This window comes from Patagioenas fasciata, chromosome 19 (assembly GCF_037038585.1).
Source record: "Patagioenas fasciata isolate bPatFas1 chromosome 19, bPatFas1.hap1, whole genome shotgun sequence".
NCBI classification, from domain to species: domain Eukaryota; kingdom Metazoa; phylum Chordata; class Aves; order Columbiformes; family Columbidae; genus Patagioenas; species Patagioenas fasciata.
Window position 1 is genome coordinate 10147712 of NC_092538.1, and position 22779 is coordinate 10170490.

The window sequence follows — 22779 nt, forward strand, 5'->3', positions numbered from 1 at the left end:
TGTCTCGGGGAGTGATAACTGTTGGCAGCAGGAGCTGGTGATGCTGGTGTGTTTTAGACAAAGCAAAGCCAAAGGTTCCATCCCCAGCCAGCCCTGTGTCCCCTCTCCATCTGTCTCAGCCCAGGACACAGTGACAGTGTCCGCATCGCTTGTCCTGATCCACCCTGCAGGTCTGAGTGTCCTTCCCATGGAAACCAGAGCCTGAAGATGGAGGAAAGGGGGAAGGAAAGGGGGAAGGAAAGGGGGAAGGAAAGGGGAAGGGAAAGGAGAGGAGAGGAGAGGAGAGGAGAGGAGAGGAGAGGAGAGGAGAGGAGAGGAGAGGAGAGGAGAGGAGAGGAGAGGAGAGGAGAGGAGAGGAGAGGAGAGGAGAGGAGAGGAAAGGAGAGGAGAGGAGAGGAAAGGAGAGGAAAGGAGAGGAAAGGAAAGGAAAGGAAAGGAAAGGAAAGGAAAGGAAAGGAAAGGAAAGGAAAGGAAAGGAAAGGAAAGGAAAGGAAAGGAAAGGAAAGGAAAGGAAAGGAAAGGAAAGGAAAGGAAAGGAGGAAGAGACCTGTTCCGTGCCCTCTCTAGCACGATGGCCCCTCTTCAGAAGTGGCCAAGTGCTTGGCAGGAAGGAGATGTGCCCTGTTGCCCAAAAGCAAATAATTTATCTTACATTACAATAAACCTCATGCAGTACCAGAATTAGGTGGTTGGGCTCGTGGAAGGGGGACCTATTCGTATTAATTTGCTGTTTAATTAGGTGTCCAATCCATTACAATGGTGAGATGCTTGCTTGGATGGGATGAGCCACCTAATTGTCAGGTGAACACGCCGTCACACCTGCCTCCTAAACTCAAGCACTGCTCACAAAGCAATTACTCTGCAGTCTGTCAAATGCAATTTAACCAGTAATTTGCTTGCAAAGTGAAAGCTGCGCTTTCAAATATTGTAAAGGACTCTATCCTCTGTCCTGCCTCTGTGCCACTGCTGGGTCCAAACCACACTGGTCCTGCCGAGGATGCTGCCCAGCACAACTGTCCCGTGTGGGATTTCAGGAGCGGGTAGGGCTGGCTGAGCCAGAGAGCCCAGGGAGCCCAGGGAACCCTTCAGTGACTCTGTGCTGGTTTGTCAGGTTACGGTGACCCGGTGGATTGGTGTGTGTCAGTGGGGCTGTGAGGAACTCCAGTGGTGCAGCTGGGTTTCTCTGACTCCAGCGAGTGAGCAGAGCCCAGCCTCGAGCACCCCTGCTCAGCTGGGACCCCCCATTTGTCACAAGCATCGGCACCGAGACTGCCAGCCCCACAGCACAGCACTGAGAAACGCCCCAGGCAGGCTGGTGAGTCCACAGGATAACAAAAATAACCCCAGCGCATTTCCATCCTCCTGCATTTAAATGCTTGAGTTAATAACATTTATGAGGCAGCACAGAAAAATGAGCTTAAATACATCGTCTGTCATCTCAGGGTACCGAGTTACACTGTTACTGAAAGAGATACAGAGAAATGTGTCTAATAAACAGAGTATATTTTGCACAATTTACTTTACATTTTCCTGCAACAAGCACAGGATAGTAAGGCTTCTAAATGATCATAATATATGTGCAGAAAGAGCAGTTCCCTGAGGGCTACTGATTAATCAGGGAAATGCTCATTTGTTCTGGCAGAAGTGATGTGCATCTGGGCAGGGCAAGCGATGAACCCTGAGTGCATACAGCAGCCAGCAGGGGCCAAAAGTTTCCATTCATTGCACTTTTCCCTCCATGAAAAGAACGCGTTTCAACACAGCACCAGGACATGACGGCACTTATTCTCTGTCCTAGTTCCTTTAGGGTTTGGTCTGACTGAGGTATAAAGAGGCCCCACATTCATTTTAGAGTGTAAGAGTCAGCTTCCAAACTAAGACATCCCACAGCTACGCCGTTCAGGGGAGGACAGAAGGTCTCAGCTGCAGCATCTGGTTACTGCACAAGGGACTTGGGAACAAGTTAGAAGATTTAAAGGCTTTTTCATCAGCTGATCTAAATCCCTGCCTGGATTTTTAGTACCCAAGAAACACTGCATGCCCACTGATTGCAGTCCTTCCTGCACTCCATCATCGTCATATTAATTCTGCGGTTTGGCACGGTTGTTGCCACCTAGAAGTTTGCAAGCCAGTGTTTGCTAGTAACGACGTGCAGCCCCTGTGCTGTACACGTGTTGCTCTAGTGTTCATTTTCAAATGAGCCACAGAAAGGACAAACTAAAAGCAGATGTGTCATACTTTTCTCTGTACGTTTGGAAGCTCGGCGATGGAAATATCTTTGTCAGATATATGAATTTCAGGTCACTTGGATAAACAGATGCAATAAAATACTTTCTTTGTAGATGAAACCCGTACAAAAATGTGATCCAACAGCTCTTCAAGGAAATTGCCGTGTAAGAGATCCAGCTTTGAGGCTTACCTCAAGCTTTTGCATAACAGGACAGTTAGTACTTTAAATTGGAGAAAATACGATGGCATCTTCCAATTTCTTCCCACTTGCTTTTTCAATTTCATGGGATCAGCAGAAAGTGAAGGGAACCAAAGCTGAACTAATGCTTTGCTTTTGACTCCACCGCTGCCTGAACAGAAGGCAGGGATTGTTTGGCAGAGGAAGGAGAATGCGCTACCCTCTTATGGGCATCCCAAAATTGCCAGAAAATGGGGATTTTTGACTTGTTTTCAACATAGCAGGAGAAAGAGGAAAACCAGGAATAAATGGAAAGGCTGCAACATAATGGGAAAACAGTAGTTATTTAGTTTGGCTACCCATTTATTAATGCATTGTAGTTATGCACTCAGGAATAAACCCTCACTTAAAAATGTTCTTCAGCTCTCACTGGGATTATTTACAGGAAGGAAAAACAGTTAAAGAATTAGAATGAAACTCTGCCCGTACTGAGTCAACAACAATGTTGCCACAGGCCTCATCAGGACAGGTTTTGCCCCCAGATATCTACAAAGAATCACTTCTGTTGAAGTATGAGTACCAGGTAAGTATTCAACAACACCAGTTAATCTTTCCCTATAGAATCCTTCATTTTGATGCATCTGGCCAAAAATTGCATTTCAGTGCAAGACAGACAAGGACACACTCTCCTTCTTAGCCTGTTCGCCCAACGTGGCTGGTCCCGCTTGACTTAAGCACCTTCTGACATTCTTATTGTATTTTGCCTCCATGTTCCTTATAAGAATTCTCTCCCTCTGAGGTATCTGCCTTCTCAGCAGCAACTTTAAGGCATTTCAGGCTACCAAAGAACTATAAAATTGACAGTATGCTCATATATATAATAAAGAACATGGTCCTTTAACCCTGTCCTTCAAAAACCCATAAGCGTTCGCTGTATTGAGCTTTTGCAAAGGAGCAGTTTGCACCTGCCACCACAATACAGGAAAAATGCCAGCTTTGTAGGAGAAAACATTAACTAATTTACACAAAGCCTTAGGTGGTCTATTAGCCCTGCATAAAAACAAGAACGTATAATTACTGGATCCACAGATAGAATTAAATTTGATGGACTACAAAGAAGCAATGAATGGAGCAATTAACAACAAAGCCCAACTCCTCTGATTGGGAACCTGTGGCCTGGCTGAATGATGCTGACAGGACAGACTCTACCCCTACAATCCCAAGAGACACATCCACACCAAACCTTTAACTCAACGCAAACAGTTAAATTTCCATCAACAACACCGCAGCCTTCTGTTGAATACTGAGGATGGTGTAAGATACAAACCAATAACAACATCACCAATTCAGCACAGAACTAGTCGTCCAGCATAATTAATTTTGCCATATCATTCTTTCTGCAGTGTTTCTGGGCTTGGATAGCAGCCACAGGAGGTGGCGGCTCCTCTGCAGCTGATGCTGTTTTGGGAGTGCACGGCATCGCTCACTGGAGCACCACGTGCCTGACGGTCCAGTGCGGCAGACACTGTCCTGCAAGCGTGATGGAATAGTTGCTCCATAGGCTTAAGTTCATTAAGATAATTGTGACCAGAGACACAAGCGCACAGTTAAATTTGGGCTGGCAAAACCCATCCGAAAGAAAAGCATCTCCACTTCGCAGCTCTCCAGCCACACAGGTTAACTGCAAGTATTTGGGCAGCGCCTGCAGCCAGGCAGGAAGCTGGGCTGTTTCTGTCACAGCTCTGTCCACGATTTGATTTAATGCCCTCTATGAGCAATTGCATCGCGGTGCTTGTAATAAGAAAATGTCGTAAAGGTACCTGCTGCCTGGTCCAACATCTTTTGGCTTTGACAGTTCAAATTTACAGCTTTAATTCAGGAGTCTGGAAGCCTGGTGTTCTGTACACACTTAGGGAAGGGTTGAAGGAACAAGGTTTTATAAAATATTCACCTGTGTTCAGTGACCCATGGAGGATATAACCCCTCAGACCTTGTGGAGTGACTTGCAGGCAAATTCATAGTCCAGATTGTCCAGTGGCAAATTGTGAAGTCCCAGTTAAACCCCTGTGTGCCTGATGCCCTGACTTGAATGTTTTGCTTCTGTACAATAAAGAGCTGAACTTTCAGCAGCTTAATTGAGCAAGTGCCCAAATGGGTTCTCTCAGTCTCTTGTAAGATTCTCTCAGTCTTGGTTTCTTGACCATTTTTACAACAAACTGCACTTCAAAATTGTCTCCTGTTCTTATCACTACTTTCCCAACAAATATTTTGCTGCGGGATAAAGTAGCTGAAATACACAATTATCAATAAATTCACCACCAGCACTTGAATTGCTCTTGCTGCTTTTTGGGCACTTCAGAGCTGGATGCTGCTCCTGCATGGTCCCGAGATGTGGGTGGTGCTGCCCCCATGAGATGTGCCGGGGTGCTGGGCTGAGGGTGTGTGCAGCTCCAGGTGTCTGTGGCATCCTCATTAAAGCCTCAACCTGCCACTGAGTCAGGAACTAATTAGCTTCCTCTCTCTAGACTAAAACCAGTAGGATTTAGAGGGTTAAGCTCTGACCTCTGTTGACTGCTCTTTGTACCATTTCCCTTATCAGCACTGGTACAAGCCCGTTTTCCAGCGGGTTCTGCATATTTCAGTGAGCCAGAACATGGGTGGCTCTGGGGCCAGGGGCAGCTTGCATGCTGAGAACAGGCCAGATGTGGTGTGCAAGAAAGACAGCTGGTTTTATCAAGCAGTTTCTGTAGCAATGGTTTGATTTTCCAGGTATTTATTAGCATTCTTTGAAATAGTTTATCAAATACTGTGGAGGTGTTAACTGCACTGAGCACTACTATAGATGTATAACGCTGGCATGGTAAGCCTAACATAGACCTGGATTTCTAAAAATTCTTCAGAGGAGAAATGCATAAATAATTTCACAAATCCTTTCTCTTTGTTCTACAAGGTCTTCGGATGTAACGTTTAGGGAGAGCATCAATCAAGACATGATGTGCCTCGAATTTATTGGCGCCAGACCGGCTCGGAGCGTGGGGCACGGCAGAGAGGTGACAGCCCAGCTGCAGGACACGCCACGAGCATCCACAGCAGGACAAGGTAAGTGCCCTCAGAGCAGGTGGGACCTTTCTAGTCCTGATAACCGGGTGAACCAGGCAGCTCGTTACACAGACACAGGGGAGGCAGACACAGAGAACACCCCTGCAGGCAGGGACTTGCTTTCTGCGGGGGTCACGATAGATTTCACAAAAACAGCACAACTGAAACGCAGAGCTAAATGTGCCCGTGTGAAAGGCGCTGACACGCACACCCCACTTGGGAAACTGGACAAAACAGTGATGAGATTTCCTTTAGGAAGAGCTGAGCTGTGCGTGTGGCTGTCATGCACAGGACAATGTCACCCTGCTGAGCACAGCGGGTCGCAGGAACCGAGTAATGACACGTTGAGAGGTGAAGGGCGGCAGCGCCCCAGCCATTGCCCAGACTGCTCCGCCATCGCACAGGGAGCCCAACCTTGACACTCCTACTCCCTTTGCAACCCAATTTCACTCCCTCGCCTCTGTTACCGCTGCGTTCCCAAGGGTCACGTTTGGGGCTGTTATAAAACGCAGGCACGCTGGCATTACAAACGTCCCCAATCTGTGCCGTATATGCAGCTGTTTAATGAAGCCTGCTGTCATTACAGCAAAATGACTCTAGGACTTTCTTAAAAAAGCCTCTTATTTATAGTATCATAGATTACCTTAATATCTCTTTACTGGGAGGTGCTTTGAAATACTGTGCAAACATTACAAGATGGTCCCGAAATAATGTGAATTTAAATAGAATTTAACAAGACAAACAAAAATATTGGATGGAAGAAAAAGAATTTGTTGAAATTTGCTGAAATCTTCAGCAAGTAAGTATTTTTATGAAAAGGATACACTTCTGAGCAAGAGTTTCACAGTGTTTCTTGCACATGGGAGTCAGTGCAAGCGATTAGTCAGAATTTTCTCCTACCAGAAAAACTACCTGAAAAATAACATTACAAAGCAAAGTTATTATTCACCCATAATATTCAGTTGCTTTTACAGGCAGTGTCTCAGTTTTTCAAGAGAATATAAAAAACCTGTATTGATATCTAGTTCTTTTCAAAGCTTTCCGTAACCCTGTATATGAGCATTCCGTGAACTCCAGCTACGCATCCCTGTTTGAACAAGAAAAATATCTGAAGTACATATCTGGTAAATAAAAGAGATATCCAGGGCATGCTGATTTAAACCTGGCCAGGTCCTCATGTTCCTGCAGTGGATAATTACAGGTGGAATCGCAAACGGAAACGTATTAATCAGAGTAGGATCAGCTGCCAGTGCCTTTCCCGTCAAGACTCAAACAGCAGCGAGGAAATGAAGCAGTAATGACAGGGCTTCCATTTAGCCTCTAAATCTTTTTTTTTTCTTAGGTATCCATATATTAATGAAATTTATATGCTTTTTAATGTAGGAGACATTTTGATGATCTTAAATACAGTCTCTAATTAAACATTCTGTAATTAAACTTGGTGGTTTATCTATGTAAAATGCCCAGGAATTACAGCAAGCCTTATTCCTCCAGGTTAAGCCCCGCTTTAACTTGAAAGACATGTGGGGAAAACACAAGTTTGAACACTGTGTTTTAAAAATCTCCATTCTCACATGGCAATGTATGACATTGCATCCCAGAAAAATACATTTGAAATAATAATTGTAATTAATTTGTGGAGGATCTGGCTCCTGTCTTACAACAGACCTATGCCATACTCCCCTTTGTTTGCTACATCTGTGAAACATCCATTATTTTTCCATGGTGTAAACAATACCGTTTCTGTTGCTTTCCCTGCAACACAGTGCCATGTTCATTCCTCCTTCGAAAATTTCAGAAAGAGAAGCAATTTGTAAGAATGACAAGAAAATGGCTTCTCATTTGTGTACACCACAGAAAGGGGCGCTGGTGAGATTCACAAATCCTCATTCCCACTGAGTTCCAAGCAGTCCAGATGAATCACATCGACCAATTTGATCATAAAGATTCTAATTCAGCACAGGTTAATTGAGAAGTCAGATTTCCTGCTATCACTTCTGGAGAGGAGGGAGATAAGCGAACACAATGACTCTTTATCAACAATATGGGGACTTCATTTAAAGAGAGAGCATTAGGTTACAGGCTGGAAGATTAGTAGCAATCAGACCGCTCTCAGAAAAGAAAATGCGCTGGGTAATAAAGATAGAAGGCATGAAGCTGGATGCATAGAAATGAGGTTTGATGCCAAATATTACAGGTCAGATCTGAGCTATCTGTCAAGTTGGCACTGATCATCACCGATGCACAATTATTATTATTCACCTGTGATCAGGTCATTTACCACTATCAAGTCAATGGCTCCTCCCACCCATTCCATTCGTTAATGACATTTTAATGAAAAAAAAGTCCATCTATTACCTCTTTGAGATCACTAACCATTGTGTTATGGTACGTAGTATATGAAATACATTTACTTTTTCCCAGTCACCCATAAAAAGATACCAGCTATTATTCTGTTCTTTAGCCACAACCCCATAAATCTGAGTGCAGTTCTGCGTTTAAAGGTGGCAGGCTTATTTTTCCTTTTTCTTTGTGTGCCATGTGTTTTCCATACCAAAAAGTGCCTGTTTTGTTGCAAGTGACAGAAGGAGAATTTAAAGGGATGCTGGAGGATCATAAAGACTCCCCTCTACCCAATCCCAAGCATGCATTTGCTTTATTGTTCTGCTGACTAAAGAATTAGAAACTATTAATATTGTCTCTGCTGGCAGGTCAGAAAAATACTTATTCTGTAGTCGAGCAGATTAATCCGAAGGGGGAAATAACCCCACAAAGCCCTGCAAAAGCTGCCTGTCTCACCAATCCCTTTCCCAAACCCAGATGTTTTCAATCTGTTAAGTGTTAATCTCACGATGCTTCTTTTTATGCCTAGTGAAATGATTTCAAGGTGTATTGCGCTATTAGAGAATTCATATAATTAGTGCAGTTATTATTCTTTATGAAGGAGCCTTTAAAAGGAAACACTGTGAGTTTCTCAGTTCTATGCTCACAATAATTACCAAGGCATGTCAGGACCTCTTGCCATTAGCTGTTTGATGGGCTCTGGATACCGCCCAACTTTGGCTACACTTTCCAAAGAACCAGTGAAATCAGAGGCAGTAGCATACTAGGTAAGTTATAAATAAAATGCCGGTGTTCTGTGATGAGAGCCTGAATGAGCTGAAATTCAGGCTTCAAAGACGATGATTGAAGAGTTTTTGGTCTGGGGAATACACCGAGCACTTGTCCCCTCTGCACAAGGGCAGGGAACTTCTGGTGCTCGGCGCCCTCCCTCGAGAGGCGATCTGAGGGAAACAGTTCAATTGCAAAGCAGTTATCACAACATTACACCCCATGACTAATCGAGGTTCCTGGACAGAGCAGGCGTGGGCAGAGGCTGAGGTCAGAGGTGCTCATGTGCAGAGCCCATGATGGGTATGTTGAATACATTTGCAAATGAACGCACTGGAATCCAGTCTCTGCGATTTACTCCAGCAAAAATTGGGTGACTCTATGAAATGTGGTTATAGTTGGCCATTTTTCCTGAAAACTGGAGATATATTTTTACTTCTTACACACACCCTTCTTATGTCTTTTCTTGGCGTGACTTTGGTCCCCTCTGATAAAGCGCTGGTTTGAAATACAACAGCTAGACTGGGTTTTAAGCTGAGACCTCTTCTGTGACAGGTGCTGACGGGCCCTGCTATCTGGGCTCACTGCGTGAAGAATAATGGCTTGTGAAAGGAAGGTTACAAATAAGGTCAGGAAGCAGCTCAAGACGCCTTGCATTCCGTGTTTGGGGATCTTAAAGGTTATAGGAGGGCTGCAAAAACTTTCCTTCGGGGCTGCTGACTGACAGATCAGTGTCATGATTATAACCTCATTTTGATAAATCCTGTTGATCTACCATTTGCAAAAGGCTTTAAGAGCGCTGTCGGTGAGTCACGCGTTGCTGTGAAATACTAGATCAAATCCATAGGAAAAAAATAGCAGTATACGCTTTGCTATATGTCCTGCTGGTATAGATCTGCAGCGTAGCTGGTCTGGCAGCAGGACCTGCACCCCAGGGAGACTCTCCTGGTTTTGTGGATCTCCGTGGACATCCCAGACACCTTAAGAGCCATTTAGACCCCAAATCCTCAAGCAAAGTCCCTCGGTGTAACAAGCAGGAGGCACATTCCACCTGTGGGAACCGGCTGGCGGAGAATCCGTGTGGCACAGGGCAAGGGCTTTATCGTGGGGCTTAAGGATGCGTCTTTTATAAGTGGTATGAGATGAGGGAGAGGAATCAGTTTTAAATTAAAATGGGGATTTTTCAACTCCTCCTTAATATTTATAAGGCTCTTTTCGCCTTACAGACAAATCCTCAAAGAGAAGATGGAAAGCTGTTCATCCTTATTTCTTGTGCCTTTAGCTCAGCCTCTCATTGTTTATACTACTCTGAGCAAAATAACTGTTCTGGAAATGCAGTCATTTACAAAATCCAGCCTACTAAGCCTTAAACAGCAGAGACATGTCCTGCTATGTTTGTTCCTTTGTTGTTGCTATGGCATCACCACACATTTTTCCATGTAGGAAAGGAAATCCCATGGAGACCAGATAATAAAGGCTTGAATTTCCAGGGCACAGTGTCCGTCTCGCCTCTTGACCTGTTTGACACCCTCTTTCACCAAACCCGCATTCACCGAGTCCAAATAAACAGCCAGCCATCAAAGGAAAGGTTTTGAAAGGATCACTTGTGGTTCGCCTTGATGAAATATACATTGGAAAACCTGCATTTTAATCACATTTGGAGTTCTGCATTTCAAAAATGGTTTTGTTTAACTACATCAGACTTGTCACTCAGGGAAGTTTCCTTCCGTAGGATGCCTGCGTTTAAAAGTCAAGTTAACCGAACCCAAACAAATTTCCCAGGAGGCTGTAACAAACCAGCCCGGCATCTCACACGCTCACGTCTGATTTCTGCGCTGCACCAGGTGTATCTGCCTGCCGTCTGCAAGGGTCGGAGATGCTGCGTGTATATGCGACATCACCAATTCACAACAGAATCATCAGGATGCATCAAAACATCATCGCTGCATCTTGCTTGTTGGGAAAACCTTGGCTTAGACTCTCCACTTGACACTACTTCACAAATATTGATCCTGTGTCCGAGCCAAACTCTGCTCTGCCTAATGCCCCAGTCATTCCGGGTCACACAGAATTGTTGTGCCTTTTTTATTCTTAGAAACAGCTATTTCATGGTTTTACCTGAAATTATCACTTGCACATGTGTCAAAATTCATGTGTTAATACAAGTTTGTAAAATGCTCTGGGACATTAATCCTACGTGATTTTTCATTCGGGTCAATATATAATACAAAGTGATTGTCATACTTAGTACCACTGATCTTCAATGTATTTTAATATATAGCTAATTATAATTTAAGTGTCATTTGCTGATGTAGCTATTTGGGAAGAATGGACATTTCATAACCAACTAAAGAGCAAAAGGCTCAGAATTGTCCTGATGCAAAATGGCACAGTGTGTTTTGGGTCAAATTTCTTGGCCTTCATTTGTTATCTGTCTTCCACTGCTGTCATTTTTGTGTAACATAATTCAAAGGCACTGGCCCAGCCATCCAGGCGTATTAAAAGTGCCTTGTATCCCCTTGCCTTTCAAAGCCACATATCCATATTGCACATAGGATATTGCAGCCAAAAGACACAGCCAGCCAGCACAGGATAATCTGCCACAGGCAACGTACAGCTTGTGGCCTTCCAGATTCTTCAGACAACACAGAACACAAACACAGCCTTACAGACTTAATGGACTCTTAATGGATTTGATGGATTCTGCATCAGCAGTTTCTAATGGGACATCTAAAGAGGAAAAATCTCCTTCCCACAGAGATTCCGAGGAGGCGAACTCTGAGTGTAAAGGCTCCTGTTTGCAACGCTTTGATGCTGGGCAAGAGAACTCAATGGCAAGACTCAAAGTCTTCGTCTCTTCTGAAAAGTCATTGAGTTTTCAAGGGATAATAACCGAGCTGTGTCCGTGCCATTGGTTTGTCACGCACCGCAGCAGGCAACGGTGGCAAAAGGCACCAGGACGTCCCGTGAAGTCTGTGACCTCCTTGGTCGGGGCCTTTTAACTCCACAGAGCTGCTAAAGACAAGGCACAGAAACTGGGGCGAGAGGTCTGCGCCTGTGCCTGGGGGAACACTGTGGTTTTACACAGGGACTTGTGCCACAGTTATCAAAACCAGAGCCTAAAATTCCATTGTTGAACCCAGAAAGGCAGCAATGACAGTATATTCCTCCTAATCACATATCCTTGACTTAGTTATTTTTGCATAAACTTCAACTATTGATAAATAAATTGGTTTACAAACCAGAGAGTAAATCACCATTCACTGCTGAGCTACTATTGTGCCTCTCATTTGTAAGGCAGCTTTCAAGCTTGCGTTTTAATCAGTTTGGCTTGGCATTTTGTTTTCCTACTATTATTTATGAACTGTATCTTATGAATGGATTATGTAAAACAGTTTAATTCCAGTTGTTGCAGTTTCTCAGATGCCATCACACAAAAGCTTGCTTTGAGTAGAACACTCAGGTCCAGATTTTGTTCTCAGTTGTGCTGATAGACATTAGACCATCATCCACTGAGAGCAAAAGGCATTTCCTCAGATTTACAACCATGATGACCATTTCAGAAAAAAATCCAAGCAACGCTCTTCTCAGAGTGAGCAAAGGCAGATCCCTGCCTCCCACCAGCACATTTCACACATGGGCTTAACCCACCTATCCAGTGTCTTCAGCTCACTAACTGAACCTGCTGATTCTTGTTGCAAGGAATTATCAGCTGCCTTCAGCTGTGACTTAACTGCTTTTGTTAGAATATGTCAGACACGCTGTGTGGATGGGTGGATTTTACAACATTTGCTTTCTAAGATTTTGGATGCACCCAGTCACTCTCAAGCAACTAAAACCTCAGTGGCTAATTAAAGTGAGTGCATTAGTCCCCTTTTGATGGCAGGTGTTAGCTCTTTTCTGTGGGTGAGCAGACAAACCAGCAGCTCTTAAGCTTTTGCTTGCAAAAACTCTCTCCAGATGCCAAAATTCTTGCCAATTATTACTCTCCATTTCACAGGTTTCTCTGATCTCTCAGCGTCTGACTTCACACCTGAGCGTGGAGCAGAGAATGTGTGAAAACAAGAGCTTTGTTGCTAAGGAGCATTTGGTATGTATTTTTGCTATTTATTTCCCTGTACTAAATGATAGTTCATCTCTCAGGATGGAGTGTACGATGGGGTCTGCAGCAGCTGTAGATAAGCTGCAGCATCACACAAAGGAGAGAGAAAGAACTGTTATTACAGATGTCTTGGCTTGCCCAGGTGATTGCTCTGTGGTCACCTGGACTCAGGTCACTCACTCAGGTGCCCAGTTCCTGCATTTGCCCAGTGTGTTGCTCACTCGCCCAGTGTTTCATGCACTCACCCAGCATTTTGTGCACTCATCCAGCATTTTGCTCACTCCCCCAGCATTTTGTGCACTCATCCAGCGTTTTACCGGAGCCCAGCCTGGTGTCAGAGCGGCCCCTGATCCCCAGGAAGCCTCAGACAGAGGCAGCCTGTGCTCTGCCACTCGCACGCCAAACCGGTTCCATTTTTCATCTCAGCACATGGAAATAGGTACGGTTAATTTGTATGACATCGTTGTGACAACACAGAGCTGTGAAGGTGACGGATGGCACAAACACCATTACAGGGCAGTTTTTCACAGGTGACTGCAAGCACTGTGCAAGGCAAAAGGCACAGGGCTTTGTGCGTGTAAATGAGGCAATTACGACCGGAGGAATGCAGACTGCACATTTGCAAAACTGCGGCTCCCTTGTCTGAAGAAGTGCCTATCAGCTGAGTTAGGCCTGGCTTTCTGGGCTTGCCTGGCTTTGCGTTCAGACAAGGAGAGCAGGCAGGACCTGCAGGGCACAAACCAGTGCCGGAGGCCTCACGCTGCACGGCCAACGAGTTTTGCTGGTGCTCCGCTGGAGCCAGCGCATCTCCCCCCTGCTTAACACAAAGGTCCCAAAGACCAGCTTTCCCGGGAGCGGGGAGTAACCCTGCACGAGGCCTTCAAGATTCATTTATCCTTATTTAGAAAGGCATGTTATTCTAATGGCATTCTATGCTAGGCATGATACAGTTTAAATGTTCTTCACTGGTTACAAATGTGACCTTCATTAACTTGTCTTTGTGAGTCTAGATCTACAGGAACAGCTCATTGCATTTTCAATTTAATTTAATTTGAATGATAATTTAAAAGTTGTTTGATGCAAATGTGACCATCTGCATCCTCGCAGCTGACACAGTTTTTAAAGACGAGTTTGTTGGCAGGGCTGGGGGAGAGCTTGGTGGAGAATAAGAGCCAGGAGCTTTGCAAGGTGGCTTCTCGTGGGGCGTGGAGCCCCCCAGGAGCAAACTGGGAGTGCCTGAGGGCTGAGTGGGGAAGAGGAGCCAAGCAACTGTTTGTTGTCAAAGTTGTAGGTGACCACTTCATTGCGGAGCAGTGACCACAAGTCCTCAAGCCATCCCAGCCCATGGTGCTGCTTGTTGTCTGAGCCACAACAGTAACTGCCCCGACCAGGCAAGTGCTCACAACACAAAATGTGGGGGGGATTCAACGGCTGGGAGGGGCTGAGCCGGGTTTTCCTCTGCCTTGTCCAAACACACTGGCTGTGGCTCTTGTTGTGGTTTTAATTACTGTCAGTAAGACACTGTCCTTAAACTAAGAGCTCGCAGCGACTTGGGAGGGGAAGATGTAGAGCTCTTTTGTTCTGCTACAACTAAATCTAAGCTGTAGGTTTCTCAGAACAAGTACCTGCTTATTCCTCCCCTCTGCTGTTCACCAGCTGTCCTAGACATTCAAAAGTGGTAAATAATAATAATAATCACAACGGTGCTAATGGCTGTTTGTTCACAGTCACTACTCAGCTGCCACACTCTGAGTAACTTGATAAAACAGAAACCCTGAAATGCTGCACTGACTTTTCTAGATTGTGGTCTGGGTTGACTGCTGGCTTCCTCCTAAAGTAATATGATAAAACGGACTTTGTGTCCAACTCAAGCCCTTGAAAAGGAGCCAGAGGAGCCATTTTGCCCCTAATGCTTCCCTGCTGGCAGCCTTGGCCAGGTAGGATGGACAGGGAGGTCCTGGCCGAGCCCTCGCGCTGCAGCAAAGAACTTCTACCCGCACCCAGGGAGTCGTGCTTGGAGACCGGCATCCCGTGGGGCTGACAACACCCAAATAAGCTCTACTGGAAGGGCCAGCAAAGGGAAGGGAGCTGGGGAAGGAATTCAAACCAACCCCTTTCTGTCCTGTACCCTAAAAATCTCTTGTATTTCAAATAATGCCCTTTTTGGCACCTGCATACAACAACCATTGTGCTGGTGCTCACAGGAATGTGGCTGAAAGCTTTTAGCTACATTTGAAAAGCATCTCCCTCCTTGCCATTGCAAATCTGCATGAGGGAAATGAGAAAAATGACCCTTTCTAATAAGGAGTGGTTGGGTTAGCATTGTCTGTGGCTCAGGAGACCTGGTTTTAGTTCTTAGGACAACCCCGTATTCCTGAAAGGCTGAATTCTCTTTTCTGATTTCTAGTGAAACTCAAGCATTACCAGCATTACCATTCCCATATGAGCAGACCATAGACATCCCTGGTTTATTTTGGGGGTGCTACTGTGTGCTGCTGTCTCCTCAAAAGCAAAAAATAAGCATGTACTACTTTAGCATAGGAGCTGTAAGTGTGGTCTATGCCAAGGCTCTATAGAGGAAACAGATCCCTTGTTAAAATGAGCATGCATGTTATGAACTGCAGAGTTTATTTTCTTAAACCTAGGAACTGGATGAGATATTGTTGGAAAACATCAGTGCAGCTTTCTGTTGCAGAGACTTAACTACTGATGCATTTATCTCAGACTTTTCTTGCCCTTCATTTAAAACCATGTTTTCTGCTGTTTCTCTTGTGCTCCCTAAAGCGTGACATGAGAGATCACAACATCTTTGACAGCAAGAGCAACTGCCCACAACTCCCCATACGGCTCAGCTGTCGTATTGCATTGTGTTTCTGGTACCTCTAAGAGCTGCAAGAGCGGTCACCCAGGAATCCCAAAGCCTGGAGATACTTGTGGTTGCAAGATGCACAAGTGACTCTGTTAAAACTCAGTCCCATTGGAAGTTCACCTTACAAGCAGTCTGTCAGCATCCCTTCCTCTCTATCTGACAGGAGAAAATTACATGTAGCAGCCTGCTTTCCAACGGATGGCTCTTTCTCTGCAAATTATATTTTACCTTTATTTATGGGCATTAAAAAGTATTATTTAACTCAGCTTTTGGCAACAAGTAAGAGGCGTGCCTGGCTTTCCTGTGAGATCAGGTTGAGTGAATAAGGTGAATAGAGAAGCTGAGAAGGTGGCTGGGAACAGGAGCTTTAAGTTGTGGCTGATTTCTGATCCTTCTGCTCTGTGTCAGTGCTGCTTCTCACCAAATCCATTAGAGAAACACTTAACAGAAAAAGGCAACCCCCCGGGAGAGCCTCCACCTCCTGTAGAGATCTGGAAGAAAGCTCCCATCTAGCCATTAGAAAAAAAGTACTTTTAGCTTTTAAGTTCAAATTATGGATCCAAACAACATATGCTGGAACTGAACACAGCCTTGCTGGGAGGGGATTTGCCAAATCTAAGGCTGCTCAAGCAATAAATAATAAACCTAATTAGGCTCCTTCCCTCTGGAGCATCCAATTTTGTGATAGTGATACAACAGGGCATCAGAGCATCTCTTCTTAACAGATATTCAGAATACCAGTGAAGTGTTAAAAAACAAAGGCAAAACAAAAACCCCTTTTCTTGAGACAGTCAGTCACATTGTTTGCGGTTGTATTTTTCTACCACTGTACATCAGCTGCTTGTAAAACATAAAGAAAGGAAAAAAAATTAAACAGCAGCTGGTCTGACTACTCTGTGTTGCTACGCAAGACAGAGAAAACAGCTCTTTTACATGAATACTGATTGCAATGTAAGAAAACTATGGACTCTTATTTTTCTCACAATACTTGGTTTCCTGGTATCAAACATCTCTTTGATAGAAACCTTATAGTTTGGCTTTCAAGAGGCAAAATCACTTTAACTGGTGTGTTAGAAGGACTGCAGATTTCATCTGTCACTGACAATCCTTCTGTGCTTCCTCTGCAAACACACAAACATCAAATGGTGGAGCTCTTCCAAGGCTATCAGCTCAAATATCCTTTTCTGGCCTGGAAGATGCTTAAAATGGGAAGTTTCAGGAACAGAGATGAGAAGACTTATGTTTCACCTTCTTCACGCTTGCTGCAAAAACTCCCGCTGCGTGCGTTGCCCCTCGCTGGTAGTTCAGCTGCAAGGCCCCGAATTCATCTCTCTTTTCCCTCTGGATCTCTGTGCTTTGGCTCTTCCCTCTGCATAAACCTTGAAACCCATCAGAGGGAGCGGATGGAGCTTTTCCACCCACAGCTCTGCACAGCCCGGTTGGCGAGTTGTGGCTGAGTTCCCAGCCAGTAACGCTGGTCTAAGGGGGCTGTTGGTGCCTTTGTTGCAGGAGGAGGATTTTTGCCCTGCTAGGGCAGGAACCCCCCAACAGCTTGGTAGCCAAGCCCTTTCCCCCTTGCATCCTCATAAATTAAATATAACAGCTGCCGCTCGCTCCTGCAGACAGCCGTATTCTAATAAATCACATAAATAGAGTCTCGGAGATTCACTGCCCTTTATTTCGCTTGAGTCCTGTAACTCAGCTGTTAATTGGATCTGAGATAAAATCTATTTTACCGCCTGTTCCCTAACCAGGATTCTGGAAAGCCCCCTTCAGAAGAATAACCCATAGCACTGCCCTCTGTCCTGCTCCTCTCTGCACCATGGAGGAGAGCACTAAGGCACCATGGCCAAGCTCAAGAGACATTTCCTTCCCCACGGCTCTCCTAAGCTGCTCCTGTTTGGCCACCGGTGTCCTGGTGAAGATTCACGCTGGTATTTGTGATGGCAGCTCAGCTGCTCCTGCCTCCAGTCCCAAAGCGCCGGTTGCCAAGGGGCCTGGCAAAGCGTAACCCCTTCGGAGCAATTATACGAGGCTGTTGGGGCTGTTCAAACCAGCAAGGATTCCATCCGAACAGTAAGCTTGTTTTTCAGAAGGATCTTAGAAAGTTCTGGTGGTTTAATCGGTGTAACGCACCTTTTCGGCTGGGAATTTCAGCGATGAAACAGACATGGGATGTACAACCAAAAAAGAGTTGGAGTTTTTGGGGTGTTTTTACCTTGAGGAATGGGAAGCCCAGATCTGTTTGCTTCTTGCCTTCCACTAATTGCAACACCAAAGAAATTTCAGGCCTTTTTAGGATGGCTTTTTAAAACCCGCACCTATGGAACTGAGGAAAGGTTTTTTCCAGCATTTTCTCTCAAAACTGAAATCCTACACGTTTTTAGCACGAAGATTTGCTGCAGGGTCTCTTGTCTAGGAATTGTCAGCTCCCTGGTCCTGTCCTGTGCGGAGCGGGTGGCACCACCTCGCAATGGCCCTGGTCTGTGCCTGGTGCTCACAAAGCATCGGGAGCAGAGCGGTGCGTTCGGTCGTGCGCGGGTCACCGCAGCCGAGCTACAGCACTTTGGCTACTGGTTTTATTGTTTATAGACCTCACCTGAACCAGTATCTAGGAGCAACAGCAACATAATTAGCTTTGGCAATTAACACTGCTTAACTGGAGCTGCTGCAGGACCAAAGGCACTTTCTGAGACCGCAGAGGCAGCAATTAGCATTTCATTAAAGTAACAAGCCTAGCTAGACTTCTGAGCCTGCCTGGGTCTGCTGATCTAATTTTGGGACCCATCAGTAAACCCTGGGGGCATTAAAGTGAGATGCATCGAGTCTTTCAACACCACGACTGAAAAGCCTGATTGGAAAGTGACGGGAAGGTTTTGTGTTTTCTTGGTTAGTTTCTGGTGATCTCCGTGTTCTTGTGACACTCGGCAGCACCAACTTCGTAAAAAGGAGATGGGTGCGATTGGGTCTGTACACCCCGAAGATTGAAACTGGGGCCTTGAGGTAGCCTGGGAGGCAGAGCTGGTTCAGGGAGGCTCTTCCACCTCCAGCTTTCAGGTTCTACCTTCAATCTAGTAGTAAATCCTGCCGTACCACTGCTGGCCGTGCATTATATGCATGTGGAGCTTCCACATGCCAGGTTTCAAAAACCATTAGCTATAACACAGTGACTCACATCTTGTGAAACCATCTTTTGGATGCTGTCATTATTTTGCATCCATGAATTGAGTTAGTGACCTTCAACAAGTTGTTAAAGTAGTTCCAGATCCTACAGAGAAGGCAGTCTCTCTCTCTTAATTCATGGCTGCTTTTCCTTATCTTTCTTGCTTGAAATACCCAAAACATGAGAAGCATAATAGGATTTATTATTTGCAGTGATTCTCTTGATGAAAATCATAATGTAACCGTTTATTGGGTTTTTCCTGAAAGAATCTCTAGTGCCCGACATTTTATACGGTGTTTAGGGTGGTGTTCGTGCTACATTAGCCTCAGATTGTGAAAAACACTTTGTATTTTGGCATATTGGCATTTAAAACTGGACTGGATAAAAAATGCACTGAAAAAACGCTGAAAAACATAGTATAGCTGAGGAATGAGATCTATCTTGATAGGTATTCCTGGTTTGGAAGGTCCACGATAAAAATGTGCAGTACACATCCATCTCCACCATCACTTGTGCGTATTAAACTCCAGCTAACATACCAAACAGTATTTAGTGGTTTTGCTAGGAAATACCACTACAGAATCAGCAGACTGATTTTTTTTTACTGTTCTCTGGCATAACACAGGGGGTGGAAAAATCCTGCTACGAAGCTTTGTGATATCATAAGGGTTATTACCCAACACAGCTGTCAGTGTAACCTCTTTTCCTTGCAGCCTGCTTTGCTGTTTTCTGTGCTTTACTATAACCAGTAATTTTCAGTAACCTGGATCTCGCTACAAAATAGGGACAGAGCTGTACTTCTGCGAAAGAGACAGACAGGATAAAGCCAGGAACTTTCTAAATAGCAGTTTTATTGGGAAGTGTTTCTGTGGCAGCCAACAATGAGGACAGTGTTGGTGTCTCTCTTCTGAATCAGTGCTGTTGGGGTTTCAGAAGACATTCCTCTGCGATATGCACTTTGCGTTTCCATAAAGGCTTTCTCAAAAGAGCCTATTTCTGGACATGCAAGAAAAATAGGAATGCTTTCCTGTTTCCTGAAGGCAAAAACTGTGTGTTTCCCCATTTACTGTTTACTTTGATTGCGTGAGAAGTTTTTATTTATGTCTGTTTATCACGCATGGGCTTTTCGAGGGGGGAGAATAAGACAAAAGTCTCTAATCTGGTTTCTGCGAAGTTTCTGCCCCTGAGCTGTGCGGAGGGGAAGGCGCTTGGCAATGGGACACCCGTTCACGGGCTGGGGACAGGCTCGCTCCCCGTGACGCTGGCGTTCAACTCTCTGACCCAAGCCCCGGTCACCATTGCAGTGTTTGTCACAGCTCATTACACAGCAGGAATGTGGAAGCCCAGTGACCTTTCCCAGAGGGACAGACAGAAAAGCGACGGCACAAAAGAGGGAAGAAAATGTTGTACGCTTTAGAATCATTGAATGTTATTGTGATGGAAAACACTGGGCTGACAACGGGCAGGGACAAAGATTTGCCATTAAGGGTGCTGGCTGTGGGGTTTGGACATCTATTCGTTCAGCTTGCCTTCCTGTGCCCCCTTTGGCAGGCTGGGGAAGGGGTCCCGCTGACACTGGGGCACGTGGGACCTGGTGCTTTGGTGATGCACTGGAGCACGGATCAGAGGCGCGAGAGCTGGAGACACCCTGCGTGGCCTCCTTCTGCCAGGCAAAGGGAGAGGCCGAAATGTGACATTTCTAAACCTATTAAAGAAGTCAAGGCGAACTTTCAGCCCTTCTCCCCAAAGCTCTGCAGGTTGTGTTGTGTGAGACCAGAGCCCCTGGGATGGCTCCCCGCTGCAACTCCAGAGTTTCTTCTTCAAACAGGTCCAGGTTTTTAACCTCCTCGTTCCCCCCTTCATTTCAGTTCCAGTTTTTATTTAATCTGACTTCTTCAGTCTTCTGAGACAAACTGATTAATTCTTTTCCCCTTCGTAGTCCCCTGAGTCCCTTGTTCAATCTTTCCCGCCTCAGTGAGATCTTAATAAATGCTGCCTGTGGCTGGAAGTGGAATTGGGTCTCAGAACTGTAATTAATTCTTTACTTCCTTCATTGCTTCAAGATGCTATTTCCAGCCACCAGCCCGTGCAGAAGCACAGGTTTGCAGACTGCCACCAACTTTTGCCTCTGATTAATGTGTTGTATCCACCCTTCTTCCTTCTAGCTCTCTTGCATTTCTTGGTTTGCTTTGTATCCAGTTTACTGTCAACATATGAAAACACTGATGGGCTTCCATTTATAATGCAATCTCAGAGACAATTGCTTTTCTCCTTGCTCAGTTATTTGCAAGCCTCTTAGTCCGGGCTGGCTGCTCGTGACAGGACATCCAGACCCATTGCAGCAGCATGACCGTGGGCTGACTATAATCTCCCTAATTGCCCTCTGTAGTCTCCTTTCCAGCAGTAGCTTGCAGGATTTTAACTCCAGCACACGGACTGTCAGCCCAGGGAGTGCTTTGGAGGCGTTGCACAGCAATTTGGAGGGAGCTGTGTGAGCCACAGCAGAAATAACTAGGAGCATCGGAAGGTCTGAATGAGAAAAAGTGATTTAAAGGGTTTGTGGTTGCTGGCAGATCAGTAGAGGGGAGCACAGCGGATGCCTGAAGCCTGCAAACACTATAGAATTATGTAGGGTGATACCTCAGAATATAAATAGGAGTGGATTAAAATTAATCTAGGGATAATTGGGCTGAGTGGGGGAGCTGTTCCTTGCTGGTGTAGGAGCCGCCTCCAGCAGGGCTGGAAGCCCCCGGTGCTGGCCCTTCTGCCTGGGACCTGCTCAGGGTTTCATTCAATATGCCAGCGAGGGAGCGAATGCAAATGCATCTCTCTTTTGGGTGAGATTTATGCCACCTCCACATGCACAGCCTCCTGGCAGCAATAAATCACAGAAGGGGGGGGGAATGCTGCAAGGAAACGGTTCCCCTGCAGTTTCTGTGTGAGGGCAGGGAGATGTGGGGGGCTCAGCCAGCTGCTCCCAGGAGCCCCAGCACCACAAGCTACACCAGAGACCACCCCTAAAAGCCTGGGGAAACAGAGAGAGGCAGGGTTTGCTTTTTAGCCATTCACCTTCCCTCCTGTGCCAGTGTTGTGTGTGTGCCCAGGTACCGGAGGCTGCAATGGAGCCATCAACCTCATCTTGGCAGACAGGTTTATTACAGAGATCAGCGCTTCGCCTGCTCTGTGCCAAAGTCCTCCCCAGCATGTGATGAACTGGACACCCCCCGGATCCCCAGCCATCCGCCAGACCCTTGGGCATTGGCTACACCACAGACCTACAGGTAGTGCATCGCAGGCGCCTCACCCTTTGCAACCGGTCAAAAATACACGTGGGATGGAGAGCCTGGTTCAGCCCGAATCGTGGCAGACACAGGTGTACCCGTAACTGGTACGGGAGCCTCAGCCACCACCAAGCCACCTTACCTTGTAGCCCTCCTGCTCCTGGGACTCTGGGTGGGCAGATGGCAGGACTAGAGACGCAGGAGATGCTGAGTCCCCTACACGCTGGTACAAAGGGACACAAAGGGGACAAGTTCCCTCCAGTGTGTCATGCTGAGCCCGACGCGATGACCGAGCTCCGCTTCCCACCAGCGTCACCAGGCTTGGCCGGGGGGACAGGCACTGGTCTTTAGGATCTGGGTTCAACCTCTGGGAAAGGCATTTAGCTGCTGCCTGTAAGCACCTGACCGGGGTTTAATCCACTTTCAGTGCAGCGCTCTGACGAGCCCCCAGCAGAAGTAGGACAGCTAAAAATACTCAATGCACAAAGAAAATGGTGATTCGGGTAGGACTGAAGTGATTTATCTCAAATCAAAAGGTTCGAAAGGTGTGAAACGTGGTCTCGTCGGGTCAAGCATAAGAAAAGGAGCAAAGATGTGAACCAGTCACAGGGCTTAAGAAAAGCAGCAAAATCTAGAGGTTTTGCTAAACTTCACAGCAAAAGCAGCAGAGCCTGTACCAGCAACACAGGGAGGTGCCTACTGATTTCCCCACCATATGCTGACTTTACCTTTACTGTCAGTCTAAAT

The 22779-nt window shown here is 45.8% G+C and overlaps 1 protein-coding gene across 1 annotated transcript in view; it reads right to left on the bottom strand.

Annotated features, from left to right (window-relative positions):
* The window catches only part of LHFPL7 (LHFPL tetraspan subfamily member 7), a 58426-nt gene that overhangs the window by 14678 nt on the left and 20969 nt on the right, over nt 1-22779 (bottom strand). The window lies entirely within an intron of this gene.